General features: G+C 44.3%; 1 protein-coding gene across 1 annotated transcript in view; it reads left to right on the top strand.

The window, feature by feature from the left end:
* TSPAN18 (tetraspanin 18) overlaps positions 1-20141 on the top strand; it is a 110708-nt gene that overhangs the window by 38198 nt on the left and 52369 nt on the right. Inside the window, exon 3 of the mRNA XM_035327227.1 lies at positions 18903-19033. The gene's annotated coding sequence lies outside the window, so the exon portion shown is untranslated. The remainder of the gene's footprint in view (positions 1-18902; positions 19034-20141) is intronic.

Genomic DNA, 20141 nt, shown 5'->3' with positions numbered 1-20141 from the left:
GCCCCTCATTGGAAGCCAGCTGTCCCTGCAGAGTGTCACCAGGCCTGGGCTATGTCTCTTTTTAGCTTGGAAGGTCCTGCTGGCTGGCTCCAGACTGGTGCTACGTGGTGCAGATATGGCTGGCAGCTACAGTCAGCTGCCCAGAGGCTCCGAAAGGCAGGATCCTCATCCAGAAGATGCTGATGGGTGTAGCAGCACTCTCCGCAGCCTCCTGAATGCATCCAGCAGCAACCACGACACTCATGTTTGGAGGAGAGGCAGCAAAAACTCAGTTGTTCTGCTGAAGGTCAGGTAGGGTGAAGTGGCATAAAGCTACAGCAGGGGTCAGGCAGTCTTTCTCACCTGGTGGTGATGTATGAGATGAAGGAGGTGGGAGACAGGAGGAGCTGCCCTCTGAGTAAATCCAGTGTTTTGCGGAGAGAGTAAAAACTCCAGACTTCCCAGTGGATTTCCATTCATTCCTCTTTACTGCTATTAGTTGAGGGCTTTAGCTCATCCTCACTTGTGGCCAAGAAGCGTGAAGTGTGCTTTTGCAGGATGGCACCAGCCTGGCCAACCACGTGGAGCGAGTTGCTGCAGTTGCTAGCTACCATGAAGGACTAATTTGGCAGGTGTGTATCCATCAGATACGGAGCTGCCGTACTGCATGGCACCGTCTGGGCACATCATTTGCTGCCCTGTCTGTGTCAGGGCAAATTTTCTTTCTACTTACCTGACCCTGTCCTATCCTAGCAAATTAAGATACATTTGCAACTATAATCCCCCAGATTTGGAGTGCCTGGTGATCACACTGCAGCGGGGTTCCCGTCTCTAGTTTTGAGGCAATCACTATAAAACAGCCTCCTTACCAAAGGAGAATCAACATACTCCAAGCTCTTCTGGTTCCCCGTGAGCTGTGCTCGGTTAGCTCCAAATATTTTTTGAACATTATTTTCTTCAAAGCTCCTTTTTGAGGAGACTGATTTGAAAAGCAGGGAGATTTACTGTGGAACATTTCTCTCCTCTCTCGTTTTGGTTGAGAAAGTTTGCAATTCAAAATGTTTTGACCAGCCTTGTTTTCTGAAAAGAGGCACCAAATATAGATGTATTCTCTCTGGTATAGGAAAGGTAAAAGGATGCAGTGCTTTGACAGCGATCCATCTGCTGATTGCTGCATGTACCAAGTGTCAGGATGAGATTGATGGCCTTAGAATATAAATCCACTGAGGCAGGAAGAGTGCCTTCCTTTGCTTTTCTACAGTGCAAAGTGTGTGTATTGTCTGTGCTGAGCAAGTGCTGAATAATAATGAGCGACTAGTGCTCGTGTCCGAGCGGAGGGAAGCGAGCCCTTGCCAGCCAGCCATGGGGTAGGAGCAGTCGTGATTATTCATCTCAGTTTGAGCCAGCGGCACACATTTTGCCTAAACTGCTTCATCTTTTCTCCCCAGTTATTTTGAGACCTAGGAAGATTCATTCTTTTCTGTGCAACTTCTGTGAGGTGGGTATTTTAAATTTTAAAGCCTGTACAGTGGTAAGGGGTGAGCTCTAGTGTTCTGGTTTAGTTTTAGTTCTGAGAAGACCTTTTGGCTAACAAATACCAGCTAGGCTTGTGGTTGGGAAAAAACACATTATCACTAAAACAAACAAATAATCTCTCCTCATTCCAACTCTTGTTTTGAAGAGGATGAAGTGTGGCAGGACTTTGTACAATATCAGAAGATCAGAAGAGGAAGTCCTTGCAAAACCCTTGTTCCCTACCTTGGTGTGCCTGGATGTTTCCCAGCCCATCTGAGGCCTGCAGCTGTGCCTGTGTAAGACAGCAGTGTTTGTCTGGCTCATCTCGGAGACAGCCGTGAATTTGCGGTTTGTCACCTGAGGCAGTGACCAGGGTGAGGAAATCCTAATTTCCACCTCGGCTAGATCTCACTGTGGACTTGTTAGAAAGGGTGTCTGCTGCAGTTCATACCCCCAGGACCCAACTGCAGCAGATGCAGGAAAAAGATGAGGGATTCTGCCTAATGCAGCTAGAAGGTCTTGACAATACCCAGTGGCAAAAATTCCCTGGTTGCTTTTGCAGTCTATTCCCTGTTTAATGCAGGGATTTGTCCTTGGTGACTGCCATCCAGTAGAGAGCTGGAAGTCTGACTTCAGATCATTGAACAGCTCTGTTTCATGGGTATTTGGGGTCTTGTTTATTATCAGCTGTGTTTCATTTTGGAAACATGATCAGATCCTAGAAATATAAGGCTCCTGTTTCCTTTGGGAAGGAGAGATTTATAACTGTACATGTGGTGGCAGGTGGTTTCTGGCACCATGTTTTTCTTTCACATGTTTATGATTTTGACCAGGTTTATGGCTGCTGTTTGTAAAATCCTCTTCTCATTATGCTAAAGCACTTCAGAATTTCAGGGCCTGCTACCTTTTTCTGTTTTCCCACATTTCTTTTTCTCTCCTGCCACCTCTGTAGCCTCCGCTGCGTGCCGCACGAACCCAGTTGCAGTTAGTTGCCTGCGCCAGGGAGCTGATGGGGACGTTTTGCTGGGTGCCCGACCTGGGTGGCTCAGCCTTGCTCGAGGGAGCAAGGTGGTGGTTGCTGATACGTAAGGATTTTGGTTCTTTGGTTGATGAGGAGGTTGCTGCTCCAAGTGCCCTGGCTTGGACAGAACAGGCTGTGCTTGCAGACCTGTTGGGTGCTGTGTTTTCAGGATAGAAACACAGGAGAGAGAAAACACCTGCCTTTTGTTAAGAATATAAAGTCATATTTAGAGATTGCTTTTCTGCCTTGTGATGAGCATTTTGTGACTTTAGAGGCATTTGGGTGCCTATTTATGTTTGAAAATATGATGTTTTGTTTTAAAAACAATGAGGATAAAATGCAGTACTTAGAAATAAATTTTGAGAACTGCATGTCTAAAGGGAAACAAATTATTCTCTCTCTCACTTTCTGTCTCACACCCCCTCCTGTTTCTGTTGGACTAGGGAGACAAATCAAATTGAGACTAGACCATTGGAGTTGCAGTGTAAGGAAATGAGAAGAACCTCTTTGATCCCAAATGCTTAATCAAGAAACATTTGCTGGCAATGCCAAGTGGGATTTATTTGTCAAGTCCTAGACAGGCCAGCAGGGCCTGGAAGCAAACAAAAGGAGGAGGTACAGTGCCATAAACTTGGATTCAACATATTCACTGTTAATCTTCTTTTACCTACATAATGTGAAGGTTATTAACCTGACTGCAAAAAGGACCTACTGGGGAGTTAAGTGTCACGTGGAAGGGATTATTATATTTTGAAAGGAATTTGTGCTGGTGACTGTAACATAATAAATGTATTAGGTGCCTCTTTAGATCTTCCCTAAGTGGTAAAGAAGCATTGATCACCCTGTGTGATGGGGGCTGGGGAGCTTGTTTTTGATGTTTTAATACCGAGTCAGAAATGAGAGCTCAGAGTTGTTAATGAGAGGAGCACGTGCCTTTTATTATTATTCATTTTTCTGTCTTAAGGAGACCAAGGGGGAGTTGTGCACAGAGGGGTGAGAAAGAAATCATTAGCCTCTTCAGATTTGCACTGCAGATTAATGTGGGGGACTGGGGCTGATGCCTTTTAAGCCTCTTGCATATTTGCCAGGTTAACTTTTTAACTTGATCCCTCTTTTTACTTTTTTTTTTTTTTTCCTCACTGAAAAGCTTTCCACTTATGGATTTAAAAGGTCTTAAGGTTGAGCAGAAATCAGAAGCTGATTTATCATATAAGCATCCTTAGCAGGCATTTTGGCCAATGCTGTATGAAAGTTATTCTAAAGTTAATCAATTTTTTCCTTCCATTTTACATCTGAAGAGATGTGATTTTTTGTATGTCTCCGCTCCACTTGCCTCTTGCTCATTTTGTAGCACTTCACAAGGTTCGCAGTGCAAGACTTATCCACTGATTGTTTCCAAGTAGACGTGCAGCTCGGAAGGCTGGGGGTGGCAATTCAGACATTATTTTATGTTGACCTCAGTATTCACATTTTGTTTCTCCTGCTGGTCGGTACATAACAGGAAAGTCTTATTATGATTGTTAGGAGTGGAGGGCAGATATGAGCAAGGTTGTGCTGTGGGAGGGAAAGGAAAATGCTCGCTGTTGAAGTACAGCTTGGAGCGAGGGCTCAGGCTGGGGGAGACGTGTTAGATATTTAGGGATGCATCTTCAGTGCAGACACAAAACAGAGATCCTGCCTGCTTATGAACTCTGAAGATCTCCTAACACGTGTCGCAACAGCAAGCGCCTTAGTCGGAGTATCTGAGGTAATTAGTCAGTCTGCCTGCATTCCTCCTACAGCCTCAATTAATTATGAGGCTCTCTTTAAGTTCTGGTCAAAATCGTTCCGTCGTGGTGTTACATGATGTTAACCAGCTGCCACCTACTGCTTCCATCGATACTTTATAAATACTGTACAAAGGACTTGAAAGCGAGGTCTCTGGCTTGTAAGTACAAGCTCTGCTCCTGCTGATCTCTTCCTCCCTGAGCACTTGGTCTGAGAAAAGGATGACAAGATCCTGTCCGTACCGGTAGCAGATACAAAAGCTACAGCAGGCAAATGCCGTAGTGTGCTTCAAGGGGAACGCTTTTGGTGTTTCATCCTTTACCAACTGACATACAAACACAGGTCAGTCGGCAGTGAGAAATGATAGCAGCTTCAGTGGGAAGAGCTGCTCTGAAACACATCTAGCAGTGGCAGTTTCTTGGGCAAGGTTTACACAGGGAAAGTAGGTTGCATCTTTGATTAGGCCTATTGATACTGTTGGGGGAGGTAACCTTTCAAACATGCAAACGTGGCTTCTCATGTCTGAAATAGAAGCACAAGCCTTCAAAACTAAATAAATACATGATGAGAACACTTTCTCTGAGTTTAGCAAAGTTATGTTAATCACTTCAACCATCTGTTGGAGAAAATATGGTTGTGAAGCTGGGGTAGGTTAGGGGTATGTTAGTGGAGAAGAGGTAGTAAAGCCGTCGGTCTGTTTAGCACAGCTTTAAGCGGCCATTGTCAAGGTCCTTGGGAAATGGGTTTTAATTGCTTGTTTTTCCTAGTGACGTTACAGTTCTTTTCTAAAAGTAAGATTTTCTGAAAAATGTGTTTCCCCAAAACACGAGGTATTGGCTCCGTATCCTCACGGCAGCAAAGTTCCTCAGCATGTCATAAGGCTGAGGCTGGAGCTTCCTCGTCTGCCCCCCGTAAAGTCAGTCACCCCCAGGAGTGTGGCTGGTGCCTAAAGGCCTGCTGGAGGAGCTTCCAAGTCTGGCGGCCTCTCCTCTCCTTAAAGACATTGTGAAATGTCAAAAAATGGCTGGGATGTCATTATGACACTCAGGCATTTCTTCAGGAGGAGCTGTTGTTTGTTTAAATAAGACCTCAGAGGAGGCGCTTGCTGTCCTCAGACCGCCTGTGATTGCCGACCCCAACAGGAGAAGTGTCCAGGGAAAGGACAGCAGAGATGTGTGGCAGAAACGTGATTAATCTTCACCAAGCAGCTGTGCCAGAGCCACCTCCAAATTGTTGGACTCCACACTTAATGTGTAGTGAGTATATTGTGACCCGTCTCCTGTCCTTTTCAATTACCTTCTCTCTGTCTCTGAATTGCAAAGACATCAGTCTTGTCTGAATGCTTCCTTATACCATGTGGATGTGCTAATGCAAGCTGTAATCTATCCTCGTTACAGCATTTCCTGTCAGTGACTCTCATGCGGGCCAGGAGAGGTACAATTACAGGGAAAAGCAGTATTCAGCAAGAAGTAACCATCTGCTTAGGTTGTCCCGCTGCTTTTCTGGAGTTATCCAGTGACACCTGAGAGCAAGTTCTTCATCTGATCTTGTATCTGATCTGAAGGAAACAGTACAAGTATTTGAGGCCACATACGAAGTATTCTGGAAGTATGTTAAGTCTCATGGTTTATAAACGTTTCCCCAAATGTGTAATTTATGGAAGGCTGTAGAGATGAGATGTTGTGCTGCTGAGTGGAGGTAGGAGTCAGAAACCTTTCGGGGAGGCAGGTGGTAGAACCCCGAATGAATAAAGATGCATGCATGACTCCATGAAGAATAACAAAAATCAGAGTTCGGGAGGAAAATTGTTCCCCCCTTCTGCTGTGCAGGTTTCCATGATTTGGCAAACTGGGTTGTTCAGACAATGTGATCGGTGCCTCCTGGACCACGCACCGCAGTGCTCTGATTTCACATGGAGAGAAAGGGAATAAAGGCTTCCGTGTGACGGATGTCACTTACTGTTCTCCATTATTATGTAGACAGGAGAAGAACTGATACAGCAAATGAAGCTCAGTTGATGAGAGCAGTAGAACCATGTAATTCTTCTTAAATGTTGCAGAATCCATGCAGCAACACTGGCTCCTTTGATTTTGTTACAGAAGTCAAGGAATTCTAATGCTTGTACGAGATATCTCTTTCCTACCAGTCACACCCAAGTCAGGAGCCCAGTCCTGCAGCTCTTAGAGATCTTTTAGGGATTCGTGGAGAATCCAGCTCTATGAAGGGGTGTGTGTGTGTTAGCTTTTTTTTTTTTCTTCTTCTTTTCTTTTTTTCCCAATTGGATGATAGTAGCAAATCATGTGCTTTGAATTTTTAAGGAATAAAAGAGGGTTTTGCTGAACCAAGTTGAGGATGTTGGTGTTCTGCAGGTCAAGAGCATGAAACTATTGCCTGGTATGACCGTCTGCGAGAATGAGATTGAATAATGACATTACTACATTAAAGTATGGATTCATTGACGTCAGATTTTGCTCAAACTTGGTGAGAGCAAATCAGGCTACTTATCCTTCAAGTTTCATCATCTTCCCTCCATCACTCACTAATGGCTTATGCCTTGGGGATCAGCAAAATCATAGCTAAAAATATTATCCTAATACACCTGATCAGTTACAGAATATAATACATGAAAGAAAATGCCTTTTCAACCCCTGATATAATTACTTCTGTCTCTTCATGATGAATCATAAATGTTCTTGTGATAGCTACGTGAATAATTTGTAGCAATTTTAAAATATAATTTTCTATGTAAGTTCTTCTGTTGACAAATTGTCTACAAATAGCTTATTGACTTCTCAATTGCATGAGTTATGTCACATTATTCATGGATTGTTTCTTGTTTTGCTGGTTGTTTACAAGCAATTCCTTTTTAGTATTCAGTAGCTGGTATTCAAGTGTTCAGCTTCCAGCTGCACAATTCTGTTTGGATTTTGACATATAGGTCACACAGTAGTATTTCTGCTCCTTGACTAAATGCGTATAATTCATAGGATTTAGCTTTTTGCACGAATATTTGCATTGAATTACAAAATTCTTATTCTGCAGCCTCTCTTCAACATTTGTTTAAAAAGAATTGTTTCAGTTTCTGCTGATAATCTTATTTAGAGGGGTATTTATGGAAATACTAATACACGGTGGACATTACCATAAATGAGCAAATTTGCTGTAAAGCTTCAGCTATTTGCTCAATTGCATTTTTATGAATTTAACTGTTTGTCCATCTTCTTACTATGATATTAAAATATTAATCTTTATTATACTTGTTTTTCCCATATGTGAAAAAAGCAATTATATGAAAAAGGTCCACATATGTATTGTTAGTAGTTATATACATGCGTTTGGAAATGGCCTATAGTCACCTCTATCATCAGAACTAGCTGCCCACTGCCTTACGTGTGTTCTTCCATTTGATATTAGAAGATTTTTCTTTTTATATATACCTGGAACCCCACAGTTCTGTTTAAATCTGCAGTACTGTGAATATAAACCAAGAGATGCATAAAATCCAACACTATAACTAGAGAAGCTAGGGCTATTAGCTGAGCAATAGCTGGGCACCCTCCTAAGCCCCAGTCTTTGGGCTGTTGTCTCACGTGGCTCTTTCTCCCTTGCTGCCCACTCCAGAGAGAGAAGATATAAAGAGCGCATGTTTGGAGACCTTTCAGTCCCCGGGTTGCATTGCGAAAAGATGCTGAGGACGTGTTTGAAATTCTTTTACACATTTCTAAAGTAACAGTGAGAAGCATGCGCTCTTGCTGTTCAGAGATAAGGGAAAATTGCCCTTGAAGAACTAAAGTGGCCAAAATACAAAATATCTTAGTGCATTTTGAATCATTTCAAAAATGCTTTTTTTTTTTTTTTTTTTTTTTTTCTTCACGTATTCAAATAACCACAATGTGAGAGGCATTGTGAGTCTGTCCACTCTGGATTATGTTTGCTGTGCTTCCCTACACCTTTCACTGGTCCCTGGGGCTCAGGGTTGTGTTTATTAGAAATGAATGTTTAATGTCTGCCTTGAAGAGCTACTTGTCTGGCTTGAATTTGCTGGTTGCAAGACTCTGGAAATGGCTGTACGCAGAGAAGGGCCCTGTTGAGCACTGTCTGAGTATGCTGTTGCATCTCGCAGCTGTTCTTAGTGAGGGCTTTTGTGTTGTATTGGTTGGCAGGTCCTTTGGTAGAGGAGAACGTGGTGAGGAGATGACCCCATTTTTGTTTGACCTTCATTGCCCGTTAGCTCCTGGTGCAGGAGCCTGCTGGCTGAGTGTAAGCTGCAGAGACAGGAAGGATGAAGGAAATCCCTGACTTGCTTGGCCCTGGGTAAGTGCAGGGTGGTATGCCCACCTTTCAAAGGAGGCACTGGGGAAGAAAAGATCATGGTGAGCCAAAGCTTCCTCCACCTCTCCTGGTCCTGAGGGTAGGTCCAAGGGGGGAGAAGGGCTTTAGACACGTGTCCTGTAGTGCTGCTCTTACCATTCCTGTTTGCGATGGCAGCAAGTGCCTGAGCCTTGTTTGTCCTTCTCACCTGCTTTTCATTTAAGTACAGCTGCTACAGGTTTTATGTAGGAGATAAGGTAGGCTGAACAGTTTAGCAACACATATCTTTGAAGTCCTGGTGGTGTGCTTAGATGAGAAATATGCTTGTTACACCTCTCTGCCATTACTATCTTGACTGTGTTGTCTGTGCCTTGGAAGAGGTGCCTGATGCTACACCTATGTGGACTGAAGCTGTGTAAGTGTTAATGAACCTCTCAAAGGCTGAAACCCATCAGTACCACTTGGGCTCTGTGTGTGCAAAAGAGGGAGGCTTCACAGCCTCCTAAGGCTTCCTCCTTTTTTCTGGTTACTGGGCTCACTTCCCATGTACCAGAAAACATTTTTCAGCTGGTGGAAATTATTTAGTCGTGGTCCTAGGCTGAGCTTTCTGCAGACGGCTGTATCTTGCCAACTGGTAGCCAGACATCAGAGCTGACTTAAGTAATCATGGGTTATAAGCAGCAACATTCACCAGGTGAGCCAAAGGGAACAAAGGTTTCCCCCTCGGGGAGCTGTCTTCAGCTTATTGCAGCTAGAAGCTGCTTTCTGAAAGCCTTTAAACACCTAGTTCCATCCAAAATGGAGAATAGCTGTAGGAAGCAGGTAATGCTCTCTTAGCAGCTAAGCTGGAACCATGCTGGGAGACTTTTTGTGTGCCCAAGAGTCCAAAACAAATAATTCAGCAGAGAGTTTTTTGTGCGGTTGATGCTTCTCTTGTGGTGTGGTTTGCTGAGGGCAGTCCCTGCCTCATTAGCCTGGATGCTGCCTCCTTTAGACTCTTGCAGAGCTGTGCAGTCAGAAGCCGAGTGCTTGTAAAAGCTCCTGTGGTTGATTGTAAGGCCAACAGGCTCGTTTTGGTTCGCAACCTTTCTTAGTTTTTTACAGCTAGTTGTCCTGGTTTCAGTTAGGACAGTTATTTTTTCCTCCTAGTAGCTGGTAGGGTGCTATGTTTTGGATTAGGATGAGAAGAGTGCTGATAACATGCCGATGTTTTAATTGCTGCAGAGCAGTGCTCACACTAAGCCAAGGACTTTGCAGCTTCTCGCTCTGTCCTGCCAGCGGGCAGGCTGGGGGTGCAGCAAGAGCTGGGAGGGGACAGACCCAGGACAGCTGACCCAAAGTGGCCAAAGGGGTATTCCATATCATCTGATGTCATGCTAAACAATATATAGGGGTGGCTAGCCGGGGTGGGGGGGCCGGCTGCTCGGGGTTGGGCTGGGCATTGGTCAGCGGGTGGTGAGCAATTGCATTGTGCATAACTTGTTTGTACATATTATTATTATTATTATTTTCTATCTTAATAAACTGTCTTTATCTCAACTCACAGGCTTCACTTTCCCGTTTCTCTCCCCCATCCCAGAGAAGGAGGGGGGAGGGTGAGCGAACGGCTGTGTGGTGTTTAGCTGCCGGCCAGGTTAAACCACAACACTAGTATTGGTCTCTCTTTATTTTTTCTCTATTTCGCTGGGTCTGGCTGGGATGTGAACTTTCCCTGCAGCAGCCCATACAGTGCTGCGCTCTGCACTTGTAGCTAGAACAGCAGTGGTATCACACCAGTGTTGTGTCTGCTGCTGAGAAGTGCTGGCACAGCATCAGGACTCTCTCTGACCCTCCTAGGGGGTGGGCAAAAAGTGAGAAAGAAACATCAGCAGGGCAGCTGACCTAAACCAACCAAAGGGATATTCCATACCATATGATGTCACACTCAGCAATAAAAGGTGGAAAAAGGAAGAAGAGGGGAGGGGTGGGCTCTCGTTGCGAAAACGTCTGTCCTCCTCCCGAACACCGGCTACGTGCGTTGAGGCCCTGCTTCAAGGACGTGGTCAAGCATCGCTCATTTGTGGGAAGTAGAGAGTAATTTCTTTCCTCTGCACTTCCACATAGCCTTTACTTGTTTTGTTTAGTTATTCCCTTTCCCCCCTCCCTTTTCCCCTTTCCCTTTTTTCCCTTTAGTTGAATTGTTTAATTAATAATAATATTTCCTTAATTATATGTATATATATATTTTTCCCCTTTTTAATTAAATCATCCTTATCTCAACCCGTGAGTTGTTCTTTCCTTTACTTCTTTCCCTCCTCATCTGAGGAGGGGGAGTGAGAGAGCGGTTGTTGTGTTCAACTGCCTAGCACGGTAAAACCACCACACGCTGTTACTAGTCTGATGCAAAATACTGAAATACAGATGTGCCGTTTATTGAAATGCTGAAAAAAGTTGAAGTTGAAATAAAAAAAATCAGAAAAAGGATAAGGGAAAGGTCAGGCAAAGGTAAGTCCATGTTTGTTTTTAAGAAGTATCGTTGCAGGCAGCTCCGTAATAGAAAAACACAATGCACAGTCCTGGCTGGGAGGAATAGCTCCTACAACAAGCGAAGAGTATTTGTGGTCTTGTTGTCAGGAGCAAACCTGAAACTCAGAAGCTTTCCACATTGTACAGGCTGATTAAAAAAAACTGCATCTTGGCTTCCATAGCTTATTACATGACCAGGCTCCAAGAATAACACAGACAATAAAATCAGTATGTGTTTTATTTTGGAAACCCTTTAAAACTAGGGTAAATCAGCACGGCAGAAGTCCCGACTTTCCAGAGATGTCTACAAGTTTGGGGAGTGCCTGAGGTTTTTATGCTCCATTATTTTAGAGTGCCAGGTTTGTAGAAACTGCTAAGCATTTCTTGTCTGAAGACTCTTGGACAGACAGCTTGAGACATTTTTATAGACGAAGCCCCCTGGTCCCTGACCACTTCCAAAAGCTCTGTCCTTCACAGTGAAGCTTTTCCACATCCATCTACTGGGGATCTGGCTGTGTTTCTGTTGCAGACGTAACGGTTTTGTCCTCAGTTTCAGTGGAGTTGTAGTTTCCCTCAGTCATCCCTCCTCTTGTGTTCAGCAGGCTTAGAAGTGCTCCTCCACTAACTGGCTAACAGACTTCTCCAAAAAGGGTATTCTCTGACAATTTAGTGTTTTTTTACAGCATAAAACATTGTCTTACACTTCAGTAACTATGTGAAAGCGAGGAAGCAGTGTTCCTTTGCTGACACACAGTGACAGTGAGCCAGAGAGCTCTCTTTGTGTAGCTTGTGGCATCCTATTTCTCAAGTCTTGGGAGATCCTTTGGGAACTGGGTTTATTCAGCATTGTTACAGAACCTGAAGTGTGTTTAGTTCTGCCTATGCCCTGTAATAGCAACAATAGCTCCTAAACTAAGCTGCTTGACCAGCTCCATGCTTGTGACTTCCCTTATGCAATCCTGCATTATGAGAAAGTACCAGCGAAAATTGAAGAATTACCTTCTCCCTACTCGGTTCTTTCTGATGTACTCTAATTTTGCCACGCAGTACAAATGGCTTTAAGCTGCTTGTATGACTTAGCTAAGGAAAAAGTTACCTCATCTCTATATTTTACCACGTGCTTGAATTGCTAATTTACAAGTAGTCATATTTCTTTTGGACCATTGAAAAGTTTTGACCACTTTTACATTGCATTCCAGACAATGTCTGTTAGATCTGCTCTTTCCTGAAGGATTGGTGATCAGAAATTATTCCCTTTTTTTCCCTTTTCTTTTTTAAACATCCAGGGAGTAGAAGGTAAAAAGAAAAACATGGCTTTAAAAATAATCATAGTTTTCTATTTGTATTTTCTGGGAGAAGACGAAAAGAATGAATGCGTCCCTTTGCCCTGTTAACCTGGTGTTCTTCCTTATCTGCTGCCGCTTGTCTGGCTGGCTCTGGATGTTGTGCATCCCTTCTGGTGACAGGCTTTCTGTGCTGAATGGGTGCCTTTCTGTTGTGCAGACAGAGTAAATCCTTTTGAGGATTTATCTTGTTAAGGGTGTTTACATTCTAGCATTTGATTCTTGGTTCTCGAAAATCCATTAGCTGCTTCTTTAGGGCTCGGCTCTTCACTGACTACAGTTTCCTCCCATGAACAAGCCTACCCCTCAACGACAGTGTCATTTCTGACCAGGTCAGTTAAAATACACTTCCACGTGTGCTAAGGGTCGTGTTCCTTGCATGTTCCTCATACAATGAAGTTGATTTTTACTGTGGTTTATTTGAATCTACGCACAGCTGGAGCCACCAGGAGTTCTGTGAAGAAGATAGCTTAGGACAGCAGAAGTTGGACATTTTGTGATGAAGGTTGGGGCAGCAGAGCATGTGGGCAAGGAGACGTGACCTGCTTGGTAGGGAAGCAAAACAAGAAAATGAGTGTAGAGGGAGGTTTCCTCTGTATCTTGAAAAATCATCTTCCTTTTCTCTTTGCACTTAGCAATCTGATTTCATGATCACAAGATTCATTAGTCTGAAGGGCTGAAACCTGTGAGCCCTGTGCTGGATGCTTGGAACATCATGGAAATGCCAAGAAGCAATATGTAATGGCTTTGTTACTGTGGTCAGAAGGATTTAGACTGAGTCGCAGGCATTGGAATGGAATTTCGCAAGCTTTTACTCTTCATTTCAAGAGGATAATAGAACTGCATTGCATATCCTTTTCCATAACTGCCTATGACTTTCTCCTTGGCCTTTCTCACATGATTATTGTGGGTTTTGTGTGTGTGTTTGTGCTTTTTCCTCTTGAAATACTATTACTAAGTCCTTTCAAATTATTATGTCTTTAAAGAAAAACAACCAGGTCTTAGGAGGCATTTTCGAGGGCGGTGGGAATCTGGAGTTTGTTTAGAGACGGGGGATCTGGAGAAGATAAAGCAGAGAGATCAGCTGTGGAGAGCTAATGGTGCATTCCAAAAGAGAGCTGAAGAGCTATACCACTCGCTCCTGCCTATATTAGTTTTATTTCACTCAGAAATCTTTTGAAGCACCAGAATGGCACGCACCTATATTATACATAAACCTGTGGAAATCATAAGCACTTTCTTGGAGTAAGCAAATGATGCTAATTCCTGAGCAGGAATCAAAGCCTTTCCAGACTAACCTCTCTACCACTATGTGCTTGAACTGCTAGTAACAGACACACACCCTTGCTGCACAAATAGTGTGTGCTGCCTTCGGTGCCTGTTTGCTTTGCACCCTTCGATGTTTCCATAATTCTGGGAACATCCTGCTCAAAGGTGTCAGTGCATCTGCCCAGGTGAATCTGAAGAAAGAGTTCTGAGAGGTAGGTGAGAGCCTTTGAAAAATACGATGGAAAACAGCCGGATTACCAGAACTAAAAGAGCGATGGATCCAAGTGTGAAAACACAAGTACTGTGCCACAGCATCCCAAGGAGCAGCCTGACCTTTAGTTAAAGGAAGAGGAGAAAGCAGCAAAAGCAAACCTAAATTAATAGTTCAAGCTGACAGAAAGCTTTATTTCTGCATCAAACAAGAAACAGACTTGAAAAACAGTTAATTATACACTATAAATATTTCAAACGCTTATTAAAAGGAGATGTAAAAATAATAGAAATTGATATTAATAATGCAAATGCTTTTGTTAGGCAACCTGCTTCCTCAGAGTAGGTAATTTAATCTTAATGCTCAGGAAGTGCCATTGGTTTCTCTTTCCAATGGGTTTATTAGGGCAAAGAGGGCATTTGGATTAATGAGAGGCAGAGATGGTGGGAAAACACTCTGTTACCCTTACCTTTTGGGAAGCCTGGGTAATTACTGAAACCCTTGCAAGCACTATCTTTCAGTGTAATTGCAAAATAATCCTCTGGTAGGGATAGAATCTGTGTTGATTGATAACACACAGAGAATATACAAAACATCTGCTTCAGAAGTGTAAATCCTAACGGAGCTGGTCAGCTGAATGCCCCACAGTAAGGTATATTAAAAACCTCTTTAGGCCAAGCAGCACATACCAGCATTTGCTGTTCATTTTAAAGGAGGGAAATTGGCCTCTTTGGGGCAGTTTTTGGTTGCCAGCTGAGGATTCATTGTGCTCATTTATGTCAGAATCCATAAACCTAACCCCTGGAAATGAGAAGCAAGGCAGTAGGTTGTGGATTTTGGTTTCTAAGGGTGAACTTTAGAAGCTGTAAAAGAAATAGCTTTTGGGGAAAGATGTGAGAATGAGAAAGGAAGAAACAATGATTTCCATACTGAAGGAATAAGCTTAAGACTGAAGATGTTCCCTTCCCAGTTCTGCCACGGGTTTCCTATCTGAGTTCTCCAGTATTTCTTTGGGTTTCTACTTGCCATCTGCAACAATATAAATTATTCCCACTTCCTGTCTTTTTAGGCAACACCTTTTTTTTTTTTTTTTTTTTTTTTTTAAAAAAAAATAAAGAACTTTACCGTAGTAGCCAGGGGAGATAATTAATGCATTTCTGCAGTGCAGCTGCTAACAGCTTGGTGTGAGCCTCCGTGGGCTCTGTGGCTGTTCATGCTCCCCCCAGATCGCTGAATAAATACCACCCACCCTTAACACAGGTTTCAGAAGGGTGTCAGCTCAACCCAGGGCTTTGGACGTCGTGATCCCCAGTCTCCCTGGGAGTAATTTCTGTGGGAAAAAGTTACTCTGCTAGGGAGGTAGGTACTTTTCGTTTCCAGCATTGTGTTGATACTGTTCGGCAGGGCAAGCTGTGGTCTGGGCTGCAACTGGAGCTGCATCTGCTGCTCTGGGAATGCCAAGCCTTGCATCTGATCTGGAATGTCAATGAGCCCATATAAAGCTGTTAATGTCTGTGTGAGGTTTTTTAGCCCTCATTACCAACCTGATAGAAAGATAATTCCTCAGCTGCTGTTCCAACCTGTGGGATTTTACCCACTTAATTAATTTTCTCTCTTGTTAAAGAAGATCTCTCTCTCTCTCTCTTTTTTTTTTTTTTTTTTTTTTTTTTTTTTTTCTTTTTTTAATGCACAAGAAGCTGTGCTCAACTTGCTTTTGAGGGACTCTTCTCATGTCTATATCAAAGGCACCGAGGCCCCAGAAGATGGTGTATGAGCCCCGGGGGCAGCATGCCTCTGCATGGCTGAGCTGGGAAGCTTTGCTTGTGTGCTGGGGGCAGGCTGCAGGAGGGCAGCCACCTCCATGCAGCAGAGGGGACCCTGCTTCCCTTCCCGGCTCCCCCCTTTTTCCACCTCTCAGCAGTAAAATGGAAGCTTGTGATGTGACCCAAGGATGACAAACTGCATGCTGAATGCCCACTGAGAGATAAAAGTGCCAGCCTACACCACCCTCCCCAACCTTTCAGCATGTCAGCAAGCTGTCTGTGTAAATAAATGTACATATCAAACAATAAGCAGATGCCTTTTTAACATGCACTGTTTCAGGCTGAGATATTCCTTTCTGGTGCTGCTCATCTCAGCATCTGTCAAGCTAATGCCAACTCCACAGCTCCCTTTCAGTTGTATTTAATGCACAAAGATTTGTGTTGTGGTAAGTGTAAAATATAATGAGGAATTGGCTTGTTTTACATCTGTTTTGGTGTTACTTGTGATTTATAAAATGTTAAACGTGAACACTTCTGGGTGCCTCCCCATCTCTGCATAAGTAAGTAGTGCAAACTCTTGTTCCTTATGCTCGATTAAGCAGCTTTCTACAAGGATACATATGATTATACAAGTATATGGGGATGGAAAAAAAAGTCATTTGCAAAACATACCACCTCCGGGGCCCCAAAGTGAACAAACACTGAATTGGGGGAAAAAATCTGTGATCAGGGTTGGATTGGAAAGAACAAAACAAAACAACCAGACAACCCCAAAGTCCTTCATTCCAGCAGTCTGTTGTACTCCTTAAATCAAACCAGACTCGGGAGGCGCAGAGTCCAAAGCCCCTGGGCTGTGTCTTAGTGCTGTGGAAGGGACACCCAGGAGCTGCTTGGCTGGGTCAGATCCTGACTGATCCAGGGTCCTGCCTCCGACAGCCAGCAGTGACGAGAGAGAAGGGAAGACCAGGGCAGATGATCAGGAGAAAGTCCACATGAAGCTTCTGTTTCTTTTTGCTTTCATATTAAAAATGCATTGAGCCTAGATGACCCATAATCTATGTGGTCTTTGGAAAATCATGGGGTTCTTTTGTAAATTTGCTTAGAGGGCTAAAGGAGCATTGTGGTGCTGCTCTCCCTCTCTGTCGCTCTGCACCAGCCTCAGAGAAGGTCCCTGGTTTTTATTGTCCTTTCCCATTTCTCACACATGCTGTTGCTTTTGCTGTAGTCAGATGCAAAGGAATCATGCTAATTAAAAAAAAAATCAGACTGCTTATGCAGGCATCAAGTCTTGAAGACAGCTTTGTCAGGATTTTCTGAGGTCTGCTGAGAGAAAGGGAAATATTCCCGCTGCCTGAGATGCTCCGAATTGGATTAGATAGAAACAAAGCCGGGGGAGGGGAGAGGCACGATCCTCCTCTGGAGACGAGGATTTAGGTGACCTATGGTATCTTCTGTTTCTACTGCTCCTTGAATAGGGATGATTGAAATATCTCGTCTGAGCATGTATGCACACAAGACAAAATGCAATATTAGTGACCCTAAATGTATTAGAGCTCTCTGCTGCTGATCACAGCGGTATGTCAGCTGGAATAGTAATAGGGAATGAATGTTTTTTGCGTACTAGGAAAACACTGTTCTTCCATAATAGAAAGGGAAAATTGGCACTAAAATTGCCTTTGAATCACATTTTTGATGACTCTTAGTAGCCTGTGCACCTGCCTGTGACACTTTCCATCTCACGGTTTCAGAACACTGTACAAAAACAAACAAATGAATCTTCTTTTTCTGCCTGTCTCCACAAGCTGGGAGTTACTGTCCAATAATGCGTGTCTGAAAGGACTAGGACTGAGTCCACTGGGAAGGTTTCTGCTAGGCAGCAGACACTTTGACATTTTGTGCCAAAATATGGACATATGCATTTTCTACATGCAAGTGCTTGCACCTGTGAAGTCCTTGCCCGCCCCCTTTTAAGAAGCCAGAACGTGGTCTGTACATGTGTGTTTGAAATGCTGCCCTGTGCAGAGCAGGGAAGAAGCCTGTAAAAAAACATCGACAGGAGGATGAACCTCAGGTAAAAACATGGGAGTCTGCTAGGATGTGGGCAAGGAGAACATCTGCGTGGGTATCTGTTGGGTGCGCCCACGCCCTGGTGGGCCCATGCTCAGCTCAGCAGACCACACTGCTCTTCTGGCACATGAAATGGATTCTCAGGGTGCAGAGTGCCCTCGGCTATGGCTCTCAGGCTGGACAAAGGTGCTGCAGCACTCCTGCGTCCCGCTGAGCCCTCTGCCTTTTCTGGGGACATGTGAGAGAGCACTGCTGCAGAGGGGTGATAACCTGTGTGCATGACAGGCATTTCCTGCCATGTGCTCTCGTGTGACATTAGCACTTCCCAGCCACCTTGTTGGTGGCATCGTAATCTATGGGATAGCCAAAAATGCGAGCTCAGCTCAGTATGGATGTCTTCTCCAGAGAGCATGACAGCAAATGATGCCTCGAGGTGTCTGGCTGTGGCCCTGCCTCAGCGTCCCACGGGACTGCCAGACGGACTTACTGACAGGACCTCGTCCCCCAGCTTTTCATCTCCCCCTGCAGCTGCTGCTAAACTCCGGTGGAGCAGCTGATGCTCCAGGTATGCATGTGCACAGCTGCCGTGGGCTTTGGGATGCTGGAGGGGCTGGGCATGGCAAAGGGCTTCGTTTTCGAAAGGGAGCAAAGCAGCGAGGTAGATCGGGAAGGAGAGGAGAGGAGAGGTAGTGCTATGAAATGGATTTGTGTGGCGCCAGCTTCGTATCTGAATTGGAGCTGTCAGGGAGAACAAGATCCAGACTCGATGCTGTTCTCTGGAGAGAAGCACTTAGGGAGAGATTGCTCTGTTAAGCGCTGGCTCCACCTCTCTGCCCCACTTCTGGCTTACTTCGGCAAGGGGAAAACCGACAATATCTGGCATGAGCCATCCTCCCTTCCCGCTGGCCTTCCCTGCCTTTCTCCAGGCTCCGATATACCTTCTCTTGCTTACTGCTTTTACCACTGCATCTCCCACTGAACCCTCCTCCTCCTGGCTCTGTTGCTATCTTGGTTCCCCTCACCTCATTCAGGTGTGCAGGGAAGAGCTAATCTTTACCAGGGTAGGAAGAAGTGACTAAGGCAAGGTCACAATCTCCTTGAACCCAGTATTGAGGTATGTGTCTTACGTGTGTCACTGCTCTTTCTGACAGGTTGACCATCCTGGATCCCTTCTGTAGGGACCTCAAGCAAGGATCCTGACTGATGCGTGTTCAGTACGACCCAACTTCTTGAGGCAAACAAGCAGTTTTCTGAAGGCCTGTCCCCTCGAAGCAGCACACAGGTAAGACAGGCGGCACTGCTGATGCTCAGACTCTGCTGCTGCTGGGCTCTGGCCTTGCTGGGGCTTGCAGCAGTGGAGTGGGCAAAGGACTTGTTCCTTTCAGTTGGCTCAAGAGAGGCTTTGTCACCTCCACCTGACATGTAAGGGTAAAACCTTACGTTGTGTTTACAGCACGGGGAATGTTTTTCATCAAATATGTACTTTCAGAGGATCAAGACTGCTCATACAGTTGAATTAAGCTTTTTAAGAAAAGGAAGAATGTGTATGGGGGAGAGGGTTTAAGTAAGAAATTAATTAAATTGTTTAGTTTTTGACTGGGCAAGATGTTTCAGGTCAATCAAAAGTGAAAAGAAAAAACAAACAGATTGGTCTTCTAGTTCTGATTGCAATGACTCATGGCAACCAGATCTAGAAAAGATGAGGCCCTTTAGTCCAAACCCTTAATCCCCTACTAGTATGAAACATTGTTCCCAGCAGTGCCTACCAGTCCTGTTTTAAATGACGGGATTTTCCCTTGTCCCCTTGGGATACTATTCCACAGTCTAATGGAATTAATCTGCTTACTTCTCTTTCAACCCCTGACCACTGCAGATGCAATTAGTAGTAGGCGATGGGAGGATTCTGTTTCCTATGCTATATTGTGAAGGCTTAGGGCTGTATTGTGTTAAACCAGACATCAGTAGCAAGCATGTATGCAAGAGTGTGGCTTATCTGTCAGTACTCATTACAGCCCCATAAACGTCTCTGAACTACAGAGTTCTCAGACTCACAGGAGCTTTTCTACAGTCATAATTCAGGATCTGATAAGGCGCAGACTAATGTATTTGAATGCCTGTGAGAAAGACAGTATGATTGGAAACTGAAGTGAAATGCAGTCATACGCTGCTTGTGCTAGAGACTCTGAGGCAATTTAGGTGTCTATTTCTGGAGCATTCTCTGGCCTCACTCTTGATTTCTCTCATGGACTAGCTGGTAGGATCGACATGAAATAGCTTTTTGCTGTGTGCAGTGTTGCTGGGCGTACCACTACACCTTTCCAGCTGTGAATTTCAGGACTTTCTTAGATAAACACTGTGGGCTTCTGTTGACATTTACTGAGAGGCTGTGG

The sequence above is a fragment of the Oxyura jamaicensis genome, chromosome 5, assembly GCF_011077185.1.
Source record: "Oxyura jamaicensis isolate SHBP4307 breed ruddy duck chromosome 5, BPBGC_Ojam_1.0, whole genome shotgun sequence".
Taxonomy (NCBI): domain Eukaryota; kingdom Metazoa; phylum Chordata; class Aves; order Anseriformes; family Anatidae; genus Oxyura; species Oxyura jamaicensis.
Note: the sequence above shows the minus strand (reverse complement) of the source record. Positions and strands in the feature narration are given on the sequence as shown.